The sequence below is a fragment of the Erinaceus europaeus genome, chromosome 11, assembly GCF_950295315.1.
Source record: "Erinaceus europaeus chromosome 11, mEriEur2.1, whole genome shotgun sequence".
Taxonomy (NCBI): Eukaryota; Metazoa; Chordata; class Mammalia; order Eulipotyphla; family Erinaceidae; genus Erinaceus; species Erinaceus europaeus.
In genome coordinates, this window is record NC_080172.1 from 49,840,512 (window position 1) to 49,856,067 (window position 15,556).

A 15,556-nucleotide genomic window follows, 5' to 3' on the forward strand; every position below is an offset into this window, starting at 1 on the left:
AGCCCCCGGTCCCCATCTGCAGGGGGAAAGCTTCATGAGTAGTGAAGCAGGGCTATAGGTGTCTTTCTGTCTCTCTCCCTTTCTGTCTCCCCCTGCTCTCAATTTATCTCTGTCACTATCCAGTAAATACATAAAAAAAGAATCAAAAATCATATACATACAGAGAGAAAGACAGAGAGAAAAACCAGACAAGTGGTCCAGGAGATGGTGCAGTGGATAAAGCATTGCACTCTCAAGCATGAGGTCCTGAGTTCTACCCTCAGAAACACATATACCAGAGTGATGACTGGTTCTTTCTCTCTCTTTCCCCTCCTATCTCTTTCATGAATAAATAAATTAATTAATTAAATCTTTTAAAAAAGAAAAGAAAAGGGGGTTGGGCAGTAACGCAGCAGCTTAAGTGCGAAGCGCAGGGACCGGCATCAGGATCCCGGTTCGAGCCCCCGGATCCCCACCTGCAGGGGCGTCGCTTCACAAGCGGTGAAGCAGGTCTTTGGGTGTCTCTCTTTCTCTCCCCCTCTCTGTCTCCCCCTCTCTCTGTCCTATCCAACAACAACAACAACTACTACAACAATAAAAAACAAGGGCAATAAAAGGCAAAATAAATAATAAAAAATTTTTAAAAAGAAAGAAACGAAAAACCAGAAAATTGCTCAGCTCTGGTTTATGGTGGTGCTGGGGATTAAAACTGGGACCTCACAGCCTCAGTCATGAAAGTCTTATTTATTTATTTTTACCAGAGCACTGGTCATCTCTGGCTTATGGTGGTGCGGGGGATTAAACCTGGGACTTTGGAGCCTCAGGCATGAGAGTCTGTTTGCATAATCATTATGCTATCGACCCTCTGCCCAGTCTTTTTTATTTTATAAGATTTTATTTATTCATGAGCAAGATAGGAGGAGAGAGCATAGAGGGTAGATAGCATAATGGTTATGGTTATACAAAGAGACTGTCAGACCACAGTCATGAAAGTCTTTTGCATAACCCCAGTCCTGTTTATTTATATTTAAATATTAATGTATTTATTAGATAGAGACAGAGAGAAATGGAGAGGGGAGGAGATATAGAGGGAGAAAGAGACCTGTTTCACCATTCCTGAAGCTTCCCCCCGCAGATAGGGGGCAGGGACCCGAACCTGGGTCCTTATGGCTATATACATGCTCAGTCAGGTGCACCATCACCCAGCATCTATTTTATTTATTTATTTATTTTCTCTTTTGTTGCCCTTGTTGCTTTATTGTTGTAGTTATTATTGTTGTTATTCTTTATGTCGTTGTTGTTAGATAGGACAGAGATAAATGGAGAGAGGGGGATGACAGAGAGGAGGAGAGATAGACACCTATGGACCTGCTTCACAGCCTGTGAAGCCAGTCTCTACAGGTGGGAAGCCAGGGGCTCAAACCGGGATCCTTAAGCCGGTCCTTGCGCTTTGCACCACCTGCGCTTAACCCACTGCGCTACCGCCCGACTCCCCTATTTTATTTATTGAAGAGAGAGGCAGGAGAGAGACAATATGCAGATGAGAGAGTTGAGTTGAGTGGACAGCATGACTCTGGCACATGTAATGCCCAGAATTTAGTTTGGGACCTTGTGCTTTTTTAAGTTCAATGCTGTAGCCGTGCGCCACCTCCAGGACTGCAGTGGTATTGTTATTACTGGGAATTGAGAATGCAAGGCTTAGAGAAATATGAGAGCTGGGGAATGGGGAGGGTGGGGTGGGGTGGGGTTAGGGGGTGGGGGGTTGGGGACCTGGGTGTCAGGGTGTCAGGGTGTCAGGCCGGGCCCTAGCACACACAGTGTGAAGTGCAAGAACTGGCACGAGGATCCCAGTTCCAGCCCCCAGCTCCCCACCTGCAGTGGGAGAGTTGCTTCACAAGTGGCAAAGCAGGTATTGTTCCCCTCCTCTCTCAATCTCTTCCTGTCCTATCCAACAACAACGAAAAAAAAAACAAAAGGCCACCAGGAACAGTGAGTTTGTAGTTCAGGCACTGAGCTCCAGCAATAAACATAGAGGCAGAGAGAGAGGCAGAGAGAGAGAGAGAGAGAGAGAGAGAGAGAATGAAAGAGGGAGAGAGAGTTGGAGACGAAGGCCCAAGACAGAAGAAGAAATTAGGCTTTACAGGTGATGAGTACACCATTCTCTATAATAAGAGAGAGAGAAATGGAGAGAGAGAAAGTAGCCTTGGGCTGATGCTAACAGACAGAATGGGAACTAGTCATCATCAGCAATGCCCCATGGAAAAGAAGCACGCAGCTGAGTTGAGCAGGAGGACACAGACACCACCTGCATGACCCCTGGCAAGTCAGAGGCACTTGGTGAACTGTAGCCTTGGCCTAAGTATTCTAGCTTAAAATATATATATGAGGGCTGGGGGGTGGCACACCTGGTCGAGCGCACACTCACCATACACAAGGACCTGGGTTCAAGCCCCTTTCCCACCTTCAGGAGCAGTGAAGCAGGTTTATAGGTATCTCTCTCTCCCTTTAAATTTTATTTATTTATTTATTTGATAGAGACAACCAGAAATCAAGGGGGAAGGGGAGAATAGAGAGGGAAAAAGACTGAAAGATACCTGCAGCACTGCTTCACCACTTGCAAAAGTGGTGGGCCGGGGGCTTGAACCCTGGGTCCTTGACCATTGTAACATGTGCATTCAACCAGGTGTGCCACCACCCGACTCCAGTATCTCTCTTTCTCCATCAATTTTTCCTCCTCCCTCTCTATTTCACTTTGTCCTATCAAATAAAATAGAAAAAAGGAAAGAAAGGAAGAAGGGGAAAAAGAAAAAAAGGGAAAGACAGAAAGAAAGAAAGGAAGGGAGAGAGGGAGGGAGGGAGGGAGGGAGGGAGGAAGGAAGGAAGGAAGGAAGGAAGGAAGGAAGGAAGGAAGGAAGGAAAAGGGACTATCAAGAGTAATAGATTCAGGGCATGGGTGGTAGTGCAGGGGTTAAGCGCACATGGCGCAAAGCGCAAGGACCCGAGTAAGGATCCCAGTTAGAGCCCCTGGCTCCTCACCTGCAGGGGGTCGCTTCATAAGTGGTGAAGAAGGTCTGTAGGTGTCTATATGTCTCCCCCTCCTCTCTCAGTTTCTTTCTGTCCTATACAATAACAACGGCAACAAAATGGCCTCCAGGAGCAGTGGATTTATAGCGTGGGCACCTAGCATCAGCAATAACCCTGGAGGCAAAAAAAAAAAAAAAAGTAGGGGTAGTAGATTCACAGTGCTGGCACCAAGACCTAGCAATAACCCAAGTGGCAATAAAAACAAACAAACAAAAAAGATTTATTTATGAGAGAGAGAATGACCCAGAGCATCTGGTACATACGCTGTGGCTCACCCTAGATCTCATGCTTCAAAGTCCAACGCCTTATCTACTGCATGATGTCCTGGGCTGCCATATTTATTTATTTTAAGATTTGTGGGCTGGGGAGAGAGCATAATGGTTATGCAAAAAACTTTCATACTTGAGGTTCTGAAGTTCCAGGTTCAATCCTAGGCACCAACATAAGCCAGAACTGAGCAGTGCTCTGGTAAAAAATAATAGTTGTGGCTGTTAAATGAAAATGAAGGAGGATCAGGGAGGTGGTCATGGTTTTTCTTTGTACCCCATCTACAGGGGAGTTGCTTCACAAGTAGTGAAGCAGGTCTGCAGGTGTCTAGCTTTCTCTCCCCCTCTCTGTCTTCCCCTCCTCTCTCCATTTCTCTCTGTCCTATCCAACAACAATGGCATCAATAACAACAGGAAAAAATAAAAACAACAAGGGCAACAAAAGGGAAAATAAATAGATATAATAACACAAAAACCTTTAAAAATTTAAAAAATGAACTATGCAGAAGTGAAGAAGTGCTGCAGGTGTTCTCTCTCTTTACTATTATCATCTTTTTTATTGAATTGAGACAGCCAGAAATCAAGAGTCAGAGAGACACCTGCAGCCCTGCTTCACCACTCACAAAGCTTTCCCCCTGCAGGTGGGGGCTGGGGGCTCAAACCCTGGTCCTTGTGCATTGTAACATGTGTGTACTATGTGTGCCACTACCTGGGCCCTGTAAGTACCCCCTTTATCAAAAAACAGAAAGAAAAAGAAAAATGGCCACAGGGAACAGTGGAGTTGCGCAGGCACCTGGCTCCAATAATAACCCTGGGGTTAAGCATAATAGCATGAAGCTCAAGGACCCGCTCAAGGATCCTGGTTCCAGCCCCCACCTTCCCATCTACAGGGGGGGGTAGCTTCACAGATGGTGAAGCAGGTCTGCAGGTGTCTGTCTTTTTCTCCCCCTCTATCTTCCCCTCCTCTTTCCATTTCTCTCTGTCCTATCTAATAATGATGACATCAATAACCACAATAATAACTGCAACAATAAAACAAGGGCAACAAAAGGGAATAAATAAATACGGGGGGCAGGCGGTGGCGCACCTGGGTAAGCAAACACATTACGGTGTGCAAGGACCCTGGTTCAAGGCCCTGGTCCCCACCTGCAAGGGAAAAGCTTCACAAGTGGCTGGAGCTCCAGTGGCACAATCGGTTAGCACGCATGTGCGGTTCTTATACAGCTTCACAAGTGGTGAATCAGGTCTGCAGGTCTCTGTCTCTCTCCCGAATTTTCCCCTTCCCCTCAAAATTTCTGTCTCTATTCAAAATAAATAAAGATTTTTAAAAATCAACTAAAAAAATAAATATTTTTTAAAAATAGAAAAAATGGCCACGGGAGCAATGGATTGGTAATGCAGGCACTGGATCCCAATGATAACGCTAGAGGTCAAAAAAAAGGGGGGTTCTGAGTGGTAGCTGGGCAGTAGCGCAGTGGGTTAAGCACCCATGGTGCAAAGCACAAAGACCAGCAAAAGGATCCCGGTTCAAGCCCTCAGCTCCCCACCTGCATGGGGGTCACTTTGCAAGTGGTGAAGCAGGTCTGCAGGTGTCTCTTTCTCTCCCTCTCTTTCTCACTTCTCTCCATTTCTCTCTGTCCTATCCAACAACAACATCAATGGCAATAATAATCAAAATAGCAACAAAATGGAGAAAATGGCCTCCAGGAGCAGTGGATTCCTAGTGCAGGCACCAAACCCCAGTGATAACCCTGGAGGCAGAAAAAGAAAAGGAAAAAAAAAAAGTCATGATGATGAAAGATTTATTTGTGACATGGGGGGGAGTGGTTAGAGCATCTCTCTGGCATTTGTAATACCAGGGGTCAAACTCAGGACCACATACTTGAGAGTCTGATGCTTTATCCACTGAGCCACCTCCCTGCTATCTTTTTTTTAATTAAAAAAAATTAAATATTTATTTTCCCTTTTGTTACCCTTGTTGTTTTATTGTTGTAGTTATTATTGATGTCATCATTGTTAGATAGGACAGAGAGAAATGGAGAGAGATGGGGAAGACAGAGAGGGGGAGAGAAAGAGAGACACCTGCAGACCTGCTTCACCTACCAGGATCCTTACGCCGGTCTTGGCGCTTTGCGCCACATGAGCTTAACCTGCTGCACCACCGTCCGACCCCCCTTTTTTTTTTAAAGATTTATTTATTTATTTATTTATGAGAAAGATAAGAGGAGAGAGAAAGAACCAGACATCACTCTAGCACATGTGCTGCTGGGGATTGAACTCGGGACCCTCATACTTGAGAGTCCAAAGCCCTATCACTGCGCCACATCCCAGACCACCCGACCCCTTTTTAAAATTTTTTTTTTTAATTTATTCATTGGGTAGAGACAGTCAGAAATTGAGAGGGGAGGGAGAGATAGAGAGGGAGAGAGGAGAGACGCCTGTAGCCCTGCTTTACCACTGGCAAAGCTTTCCCCCTGCAGGTGGGACCACAGCTACCAACCTGGGTCCTTGCACACTGTAACATGTGCACTCAACCAAGTGCACTACCACCTGGCCCCCTCCTGCTATCTTTTTAGTGGCTGAAAATTGCCACACATATGACTCAAGTTCAAGCCCACTTTCAGTACTATGGTCTTTTTCTCTGTTTCAGTCTCTATCAGAAAAAGTCAGCCCAGAGCACTGAAATCTCAGTGACAACAACAAAATTACAGTTTAATGGCTGGGGGAAAATTCAATAGAAGAATATTACTTTGTGACACATGAAAATATTCTACAATTCAAATTTTGGTGTTCATAAATACCATTTTATTTTTGGACTCACAGCCACGCTCATTCTGGGACACATGGTCGCTGTGTCTGCATTGACAGCACGGTTGGTAGGTGTGACAGGGACCATATGGCCCATCAAGCTCAAAATATTTATCAGCTGGATCTTTACAGAACTTTGCAAACTCCTGATATAGAGCAACTGGGTCAGAAATTCTCAGGGCGGGGGCAACCCAAAAGATGGTGCAGTGGATAAAACACTGAGCTCAAAAGCGTGAGGGCCCAAGTTTGATCCCCAGCATCACATGTGCCAGAGTGATGCTCCAGTTCTTTCTGCCCCTTCATTCTCATAAAGATTAATTAATTTCTTTAATCTCAAGAGGGAACAAAAAAAAAAGACTAAAAATAGACATTATGGGACACTAGACACAGTAAGGCCTTCCACCAGAGCTTGAGAGAAGACCCCAACATCTTTATGCCCCAAATATCATCAGAAGCCTATGTAGGGGGTGTGAATGCCCAGCGTCCCTACATGATCCTGAGGGCCCCTCATGCCTGTTTCTAATCTTCTCTACTGTACACATAAAGAAGTAGACAGCTGGTGGGGGAAACAGCACAGTGGTTCTGCAACAGACTGTCATGCCTAAGGCTCCAAGATTCCAGGTTCAATCCTCAACACCACAAGCCAGAGTTAAGCAGTGCTCTGGTAAATAATAATAAAATAAGTAAAAGATAGGGCAGCAGTAGGCAATACAGAGAGGTGGAATGATGTCACTAGCCCACAGGGCTGTAGGTGTTGGAGTCAAGTCCCCAAAGCAGAGCCATCATGCCAGGCCCCTCTGTGCGGAACACATTCTGAGACTCCCCCAGTGGATACCACAACGGACAATAATATCAAGCCCTATCGGTAGCATTTTTTTCCCTATACACCAGTACTTATGATGAAGTGAAGTTTCTAAATTAGACACAGTCAGAGTTCAGCAACAATAATAGCAAAACACAACAATGTAGTGTAGTAAAACAGTATGTGGGTGGCTGGGAAGAGAACTGGTAGAGGCACTGGGCTTCAGTTCAATTCCTGGCACTGTTAAGTGGTGAAGTGATACCCTGACTTGCCTCTCTCCTTCTGTCTTATGTGAAACTCTCAGATGTAATAAATAAAATGATTTTTTTTTTTTTAACCAGAGCACTGTTCAGCTCTGGCTTATGGTGGTGTGGGGGGGATTGAACCCGGGACTTTGGAGCCTAAGGCATGAGAGTCTTTTCGCATAACCATTATGCTATCTACCCTTCACCCAAAATGAATTTTCAAAGAGCTTATGTGAATGTGATCATTTTCTCTCACAGACATTTACCTAATATATACTTCTGTGTCTTGTGTGTATGTGGGGGGGGGAGGAATGGGTCCAGATCTCACACATAAGCAATTTCACTGCTCCTGGGTCAACTTTTTCATTCATTCATTCATTCATTCATTCATTCATTCATTCAGAGAGAGAGCAGAAGAGCTACTACAGACCAGAGCTCTCCCTGGTGCCATGGAACTCTCATGAGGTGCCAGGGTTAGAACCTGAGCTATTGGGTGGCAAGGCATGCACCCTTCCTCATGAGCTATCTCTCCAGCCCTCATACCGAGTATTTTGAACTGCACTCACCGAACTGAAGTCACATAAAGCAAAACCAGAGATAAGGGGAGACAACTATAGAGACCCCCAAGTTCTTTTTAACATTTACTGCAGCCTAGGAGGTAGCACTGAGGGTAAAATGCTGAACTCAAGGAAAGTCTGGCACTTGATCCCCATGATTGTATGTGCCAGAGTAATAAAAGAGAGCACCTGTGTGATGTTGGGGACGAAACTCAGGACCTCATGCTTGAGAGTCCAATGGCCGAGCCACTGTGCCCCTTCCTAGACTGCTAGATCCTGAATTCTTTTGCCTGAAACTAGAAGATAAGCTCCCAAAGAAAGCAGGTGGTTAGCTTTGCAAGAAGCCTGGCAATGTATTATTCGCTCCACCCTGTTTCTTGCATCCCTTTCACCAGCCCAAGAGCTATTTCCTGGCTCAGAAGTGAACTCTTCTCTCCACTGTTATGGCAGGAATCTGAATGAGGCCACGGGCAGGCGGGGCTCAGCTCTCTTGAGCCCTTACACAGCCTGGGGCCTTCCGGAGTCTACCTTTGGGAGCCCCAGTCTCAACAAAGTGAGCTGGTAGGGAAAGAGAAGGAAAGGAGAGGCCAATGCCACCATCTGCTGGTTTCTCCTCAGTGTTTCTGAACCTCAAGTAGGGGGCAGGAGGCAGGGTATTGGGTCAGCCTTTGATGGTTCGAAACTTAACCCACCGGTAGTGCAGCAGGTTAAGCGTGGGTGGCACTTCACAGGCGGTGAAGCAGGTCTGCAGGTGTCTATCTTTCCCCATCTATGTCTCCCCCTCCTCTCTCCATTTCTCTCTGTCCTATCCAACAATGACAACATCAGTAATAACAACAATAAAACAACAAGGGCAACAAAAGGGAATAAATAAATGAAATTTATATAAAAAAATTTAACCCACCTGCTTTCTCTCCCATAGCAAGTAAGCCATTAACCTGACACACCAATGTCCTGCAAGGAAGGCTAAAGCAGGACTTCTCTGGCCCATGAGAGAGCTCATCTGGGTAGTGTGCTGCTCTGCTATGTGTACGATCCAGCTTTGAGTTTGGCCCCCACACCACTGTAGGTCTCTCTTTCCATCTGCATCTCTCTCTCTCTCTCTCAAAGATATTAGTTATTTATTTTACCAAAACACTACTCAGCTCTGGTTTATGGTGGTGTGAGGGATTGAACCTGGGACTTTGGAGCCTCAGGCATGACAGTCTCTTTGCATAACCATTATGCCATCTACCCCCGCGCAAAGATTTTATTTATCTATTTATTTTAATATATTTCTTATTCTTTCCCCTTTTGTTGCCATTGTTGTTTATCATTGTTCTTGTTACTACTGTTGTTATTGCTATTGGATAGGACAGAGAGAAATGGAGAGAGGAGGGGAAGACAGAGAGGGGGAGAGAAAGACAGACACTTGCAGACCTGCTTCACCGCCTGTGAAGCAAACCCCCCTGCAGGTGGGGAGCTGGGGGCTTGAACCTGGATCCTTACGCAGGTTCTTGCGCTTTGCGCCATTTGAGCTTAACCTGCGTGCTACCGCTGGGCTCCCAAGATTTTATTTATTAATGAGAAAGATGGAGAGAAAAAACCAGACATCACTCTGAAACATGTGTTGCCAGAAATTGAATTCAGGACCTCACGCTTGAAAGTCCAGTACTGCATCCACAGTGCCACCTCCCGGACCACTCTCTCTGCTTATCTCTATGGGGGGAAAAAAGGTAGAAAGGCAGACTTCTCTTAGCCTCAGGTAAAGAAGATCCCAATAGGAGCCTGGAGACAGCTGATGCAGTAGAGTGCACACACAGACATGAGGGCCTGGGTTTAAGCCCCCAGCACCACACGGGAACACCATGCACGGCATAAGGAAAGTTCCATCAATGGTGGAGTGGTGCTATGGTACTTTTTCTCTCTCCCTTTTCACCTCTCTCTCTCTCTCTCTCTCTTCCTGCCCGTCTCTGTATGAAATTAAAAGGAGAAGGGAGGAAGAGAGCCAGGAATAGTGGTGGAACTGCACAGATGTGAAGCCTTATTGACTGCAGCTCCTTATTACCCAAGTTCCCCAGATAACACAAGCTGAGCCCCCAAGCCTCACCCTGCCCCTCTCCCCTGGAGAGGGGAGTGGCCCCATCCTTGTTATCTTTTTGCTGTGCTTAACTCAAGACTCTCACTTCCTCCACCTTTCCCAACATCTGTGGGGAGTGACTTCACAATTCCAGAAATCAGAGGCAAAGTGTGTGTGTGGGGGTGGGTGTGTGTGTGTGTGTGTGTGTGTGTGTGTGTTGGGGAGGGGGGAAGATCCCTTTACTTGGCTCAACAGCTCAACACTCATTACCTCAGCACCCGCAGGGCAGGCTCTCCCGCAGAGTGGGCCAGCCTTAGTGGGTAGGGACGCTGGCCAGGCATGCGGCTTTGGGATTTCTGGTGTCACCCTTTCTCCAAATCAGAGTGTGGACTTGAAGCCAGGACCTGCCCTGGCCTCCTCTGTCCTGAGCCTCTGGGGCTCCTTGGGGGTCAGCAAGGAAGGCAAGGTGAATCTGGCCTCTGCCTCCTGCCAGTCTCTTGGCAGGTGTCCTGGTGCGGTGCCAAAAGGGTGGGGTGAGAGAGGGGTTGAGGTTCAGAGGGACACACCTGAAACTTTGCCCGATGCGACCAGAGGTGGGGGTGGAGCAGGGAGCCCCTAGTTGGAAGCCCAGGAGGAGTGGGGAGTCACAGATCTGAGGAAGGAGCTGGTGCTCTTAAGTCCCACAGAGAACCCCCCAGGGGTGAAGGACACATGTGGAGGGACGGGACCCTGAGAACATGAAGATCTCAATGCTGTAAACTTCCAGAACCATCCTTCCTTCTGGATGTCCCCTTGTCCCTACAAAAGAGACCAAAAGGTCACATAATGGACTTTGGCTTCAGCTGAAATCCAGTCCTACAATCTGTCAGTCTTAAGTCTTAATTGACAATGGCTGGTCACTGAGTGCTCACAACCTCAGCTCTAGACAGAAATGACACCCGCCTGCTTCCATGGGACAGTGAGGGCTGAGAATGGGGGGACAGTGCTCAATACGAGCCACTGCATCCTGGTGCTGAGTAACTATTGTTAAACACACACACACACACACACTCCTATTTATTTTGGATAGAGACAGAAACTGAAAGGGAAGGGTTAGAAAGAAAGACATCTACCACTGCTTTACCACTTATGAAACTCCCCCCCTCCAGGTGGGGATGTAGGGGCTTGTATCTAGGTCCTTGTACACTTGAATCTAGGTCCTTGTAATATATGCATTTTACTTCATATACCTAATTAAAAACAAGAGCAGAAATAGCTCAAAATAGTTTGCTATTTTGTCATGTGCTCAACCCAGGTTCAAGTCTGGCCCCCAAAGAAATGAAGGAAGCTTCAGTGCCGTACTCCCTCCGTCTCTGTCTATCTGAAAATGTTAGTTAACCATGAGGCCCCAGTGATAACCAACCAACCAATGGAGTGGAAAAACAAAAAATGATTTGAATGATTAACTGCAAGAAGGTGGATTCATCCTGACTCTTCCTGGGGTACTGGGGTGCTGAGGGGCCAGGACCCCAGGAGAGGGATGGAAGAGGGAAACTCACCCGACCCAGGAGAGATCCGGACCACAGGACACCTCCCCCTGGCCTGACAGGGTGACCTGAGTGCTGGGAGCAGCCCCAAGTCCTGGAGCCCCTGCGAGGAGCCAGCCCAGTGCCCTGGTGGGGGTGCCTGTGTCCTGGCCCTCTTAAGGGAGGTGCTCATGGTCCGCAGGCTTGCAGTGGTTCTTGGGGGGGACTCATTCCAGTCCAGACCAGCTGCCTCTTCAACTGCCCCAGCCCTTCCCTTCCCCGCCCTACTTCAAACACCCTGGAGCCCTGTGCCCAGGCCTTTAACCCCTGACTTGCTGGCTGGTCTAGTGCTGGGTGCTCCTGACCTCAGGAGCCTGGCCCCAGGGCAGTGGCTCAGGAGCCATGCTGGGTGGGAGAGGGTGGGGACTGGGCAACCTGGGGAACTTTCACTCCCACTCCAGTGAGGAAAGAGTGGAGCTAAGGGTGAGGGAAGGGGGGAAGGCCATGGCTGGGGAAGGGAGGCAGCCGTGGGGGTGAGGAAGGTCCACAATTGCAAAGGGATGCACTTATTATTTTCACTATTTTTTTTTCCTCCAGGGGCTCAGTGCCTACACTACGAATCCACTGCTCCTGGAGGCCATTTTTCCCCATTTTTGTTGCCCTTGTTGTTACTGCTGCTGTTGTTGGATAGCATAGAGAGAAATCAAGAAAGATGGGGAAGACAAGAAGGGGAGAGAAAGACACCTGCAGACCTGCTTCACTGCTTGTGCTTCACTGCTTCCCTGCAGGTGGGGAGCCGGGGACTCAAACCAGGATCCTTATGCCAGTCCTTGCGCTTCTCGCCATGTGAGTTTAACACTATTTTAAAAAAAATTTTATTTATTTATTCCCTTTTGTTGCCCTTGTTGTTTTATTGTTGTAGTTATTGTTGTTACTGATGTTGTCGTTGTTGGATAGGACAGAGAGAAATGGAGAGAGGAGGAGAAGACAGAGAGGGAACGAGAAAGATAGACACCTGCAGACCTGCTTCACCGCCTGTGAAGACTCCCCTGCAGGTGGGGAGCTGGGGGATTGAACCGGATCCTTACGCAGGTCCTTGCGCTTTGTGCCACCTGTGTTTTTTTTTTATTATTATTATTTATTGGATAGACAGAAATTGAGGGAAGATAGGGAGGGGGAGAGACAACTACAGCACTGTTCTATCACTTGTGAAGCTCCCCCCTATAAGTGGGACTAGGGGCTTGAACCTGAATTATTGTGCATTGTAACAAGTGCACTCAACCAGGTAAGCTACCAGCTCCCCTTCACTATCATTTTAAAGATTTCTTTATTTTACATAGAGTAAAAGAGAGGGAGAGAATGGGGACAAGAAAATCCTCAGGTACATTTGATGCTAGGAATTGAATTAGGGACCTCATGCTTGAGAGTCCAACGCTGTATCCACTATGCCACTTCCTGGCCCATTCACTTGTTATTTTACTTTTTTTTTTCTTTTCTTTTGTTTACCAGAGTACTGCTCAGCTCTGGCTTATGGTGGTGTGAGGGATTAAACCTGGGACTTTGGAGCCTCAAGCGTGAGGGTCTCTTTGCATAACCATTATGCTATCTCCCCCTGCCCCTTTTTCTTTCTTTTTAAAAATGTTATTCATCACGTGGTGTGAAGTGCAAGGACCGGCATAAGGATCCCAGTTCGAGCCCCCAGCTCCCCACCTGCAGGGAGTCGCTTCACAGGTGGTGAAGCAGGTCTTCAGATGTCTATCTTTCTCTCCCTGAATTCCCTCGCCTCTCGATTTCTCTCTGTCTTATCCAATGACAGCGACAACAACAATAATAATAATAACCACAACAATGATGGAACAACAAGGGCAACAAAAGGGGAAAAAATGGTCTCCAGGAGCAGTGGATTCATGGTGCAGGCACCGAGCCCCGGCAATAACCCTGGGGGCAAAAATAATATATATGTTCTTCATTTTAATGAGCAAGAGATATAGAGAGACGAGAGCATTGCTCAGCAGTCTTATGGTAGTGGAGACTGAACCTAGGGCCTTAGAGCTTCAGGCATGAACTTTTGCAGAAATACTATGCTGCCTCCCCCAAGTCCTCATTTGTTATTTTAAATGACTTGTTACTAGGGACCAGGTGGTGGCACACTTGGTTGAGTGCACATGTTACGGTGGACAAGGACCCAGGTTCAAGCCCCTGGTTCCCCACCTGCAGGGGGAAAGTTTCACAAGTGGTGAAACAGTGCTGCAGGTGTCTGTCTCTCACCCTCTCTATCTCCCCTTTCCTCTCAATTTCTGGCTATCTCTATTCAATAAATAAAGATACTAAATGACTTGTTACTATTATTTGTTATTTGTTTTGACCAGAGCACCACTTAACTATGGATGGTGCTGGGGATCCAGCCTGCTGCTTCTGGCAGCGTGTAAGTCTGGTATCCTGATGGCTGGAAATCTTATTTATAACAAGGTCCTTTAGGGTCATGGAGGGTCTTTGTCCTCTTTCAAGTCTGGCTTCAGAACAACCTGGTGGTCCCTTTAAGGGGCAGGTTGGAGCAGGAGAGGAGGAAAGATTGCATTTCTGTGAGGAAAGGGCAGGGAGGAGCCAGCAGGAGCATAGCACCAGAAGCTCCGCACATACAGGCTGCCAGCACAGCCTCTCTGGCCAGTCTCCACCCTACCCTGATAAAGGCTGGGCTCCGGAGGGTTGACTCACTGCTTCCTGTGGACAGACAAGATCACTGAGGTAACAGGGCACTTCCTCTCTGATGGGCCCTGGGGTGAGATGAAGTTGGCGATTTGGCTAGTGTGAACTCACATTCTGGTGCCTTGGAGAATGAGAAATGTGTCTCATCTAAAGTGGGAAATTATGTGCTCCTGGAGGTGGTGCAGCGGATAAAGTGATAGACTCTCAAGCATGAGGTCTTGAGTTCGATCCCCAGCACTGAGTGTGCCAGAGTGATGCTCTGATTCTTCCTCTCTTCATATATATGGTTTTAAATAGGAGGGGACTGAGCAGTAGTGTACTTAGTTGATAGTACAGATTACAATGCGCATGGACCCAGTCCCCACCTAAGAGGGAGGGAGCTTCATGAGAGGCGAAGCCTCTTTCTTATCTATCTCCCCCTTCCCTCTCAATTTTTCTCTGTCCTATTAAGTAAATAAATGAATAAACAAATAAATGTTACCTTCTAGCAGGATTTTAAAAATAGGATATTACATGAGATGTGCAGTCGTGGGACATGGCCATTGCACCCAGACTGCCACTTGTTGTGTGGCCCGGGATGAGCAAATTTTTTTTTTTTTTTTTTTGCCTCCAGGATTATCACTGGAGCTCAGTGCCTACACTACAAATCCACTGCTCCCATGGCCATTTTTTGATTTCTTGGGTAGGACAGAGAAAAACTGAAAGGGGACGGGAAGACCGAAGAATAGACACCCAGGTGGGGGTAGACAGCATAATAGCTATGCAAACAGACTCTCAGGCTTAATCTCCCCCACTCCATTATAAGCCAGAGCTAAACAGTGCCCTGGTTAAAAAAAAAAAAAAAAATAGACATTTGCAGACCTGCTTCACTGCTTCTAAAGCAACCCCATTGCAGGTGGGGAGCTGGGGGCTTGAACCGGGATCCTTGCATGTGTCCTTATGCTTGGTACTATGTGCGCATAACCTGGTGTGCCACTGCCCAACACTCCCCACCCCAGCTATTAAATCAATAGGAGGGATACTGCCTCAGGGTCCTGGTTCCATGCCCAGCACCACATGCACTGGAGTGGTGTTTTGGCTTCTCTCTCCCTCACGTAAAGTTTTGTCTCATATGAGACGACTAGAAAAAAGTCGTGCAGCCTGGGAGGTGACACAGAGGGTACAGCCCTGAACTTGTAGGCCGGAGGAGCCAAGTCCCGTCCTCAAGTATTGCATGTGTCACAGAGATACTCTGGTCCTTCTCTATTAATAAACAAATTATTAAAAAATAAATAATTCAGCAAAAAAAAAATTTTTTTTTTGATCTCCAGGGTTTTTGCTGGGGCTCAGTGCCTGCACTATGAATCCACTGTTCCTAGTGGCCATCTTTTTTCCATTTGTGTTGTTGCTGTTGTTGTTGTTGAATAGGACAGACAGAAATTGAGAGAAGAGAGGAAGACAGACACCTGCAAACCTACTTCATTGCCTGTGAAGCAACCTCCCTGCAGGTGGGGAGCAGAGGACTTGAACCGGGATACTTGTGCTGGTCTTTGCACTTCACACTAT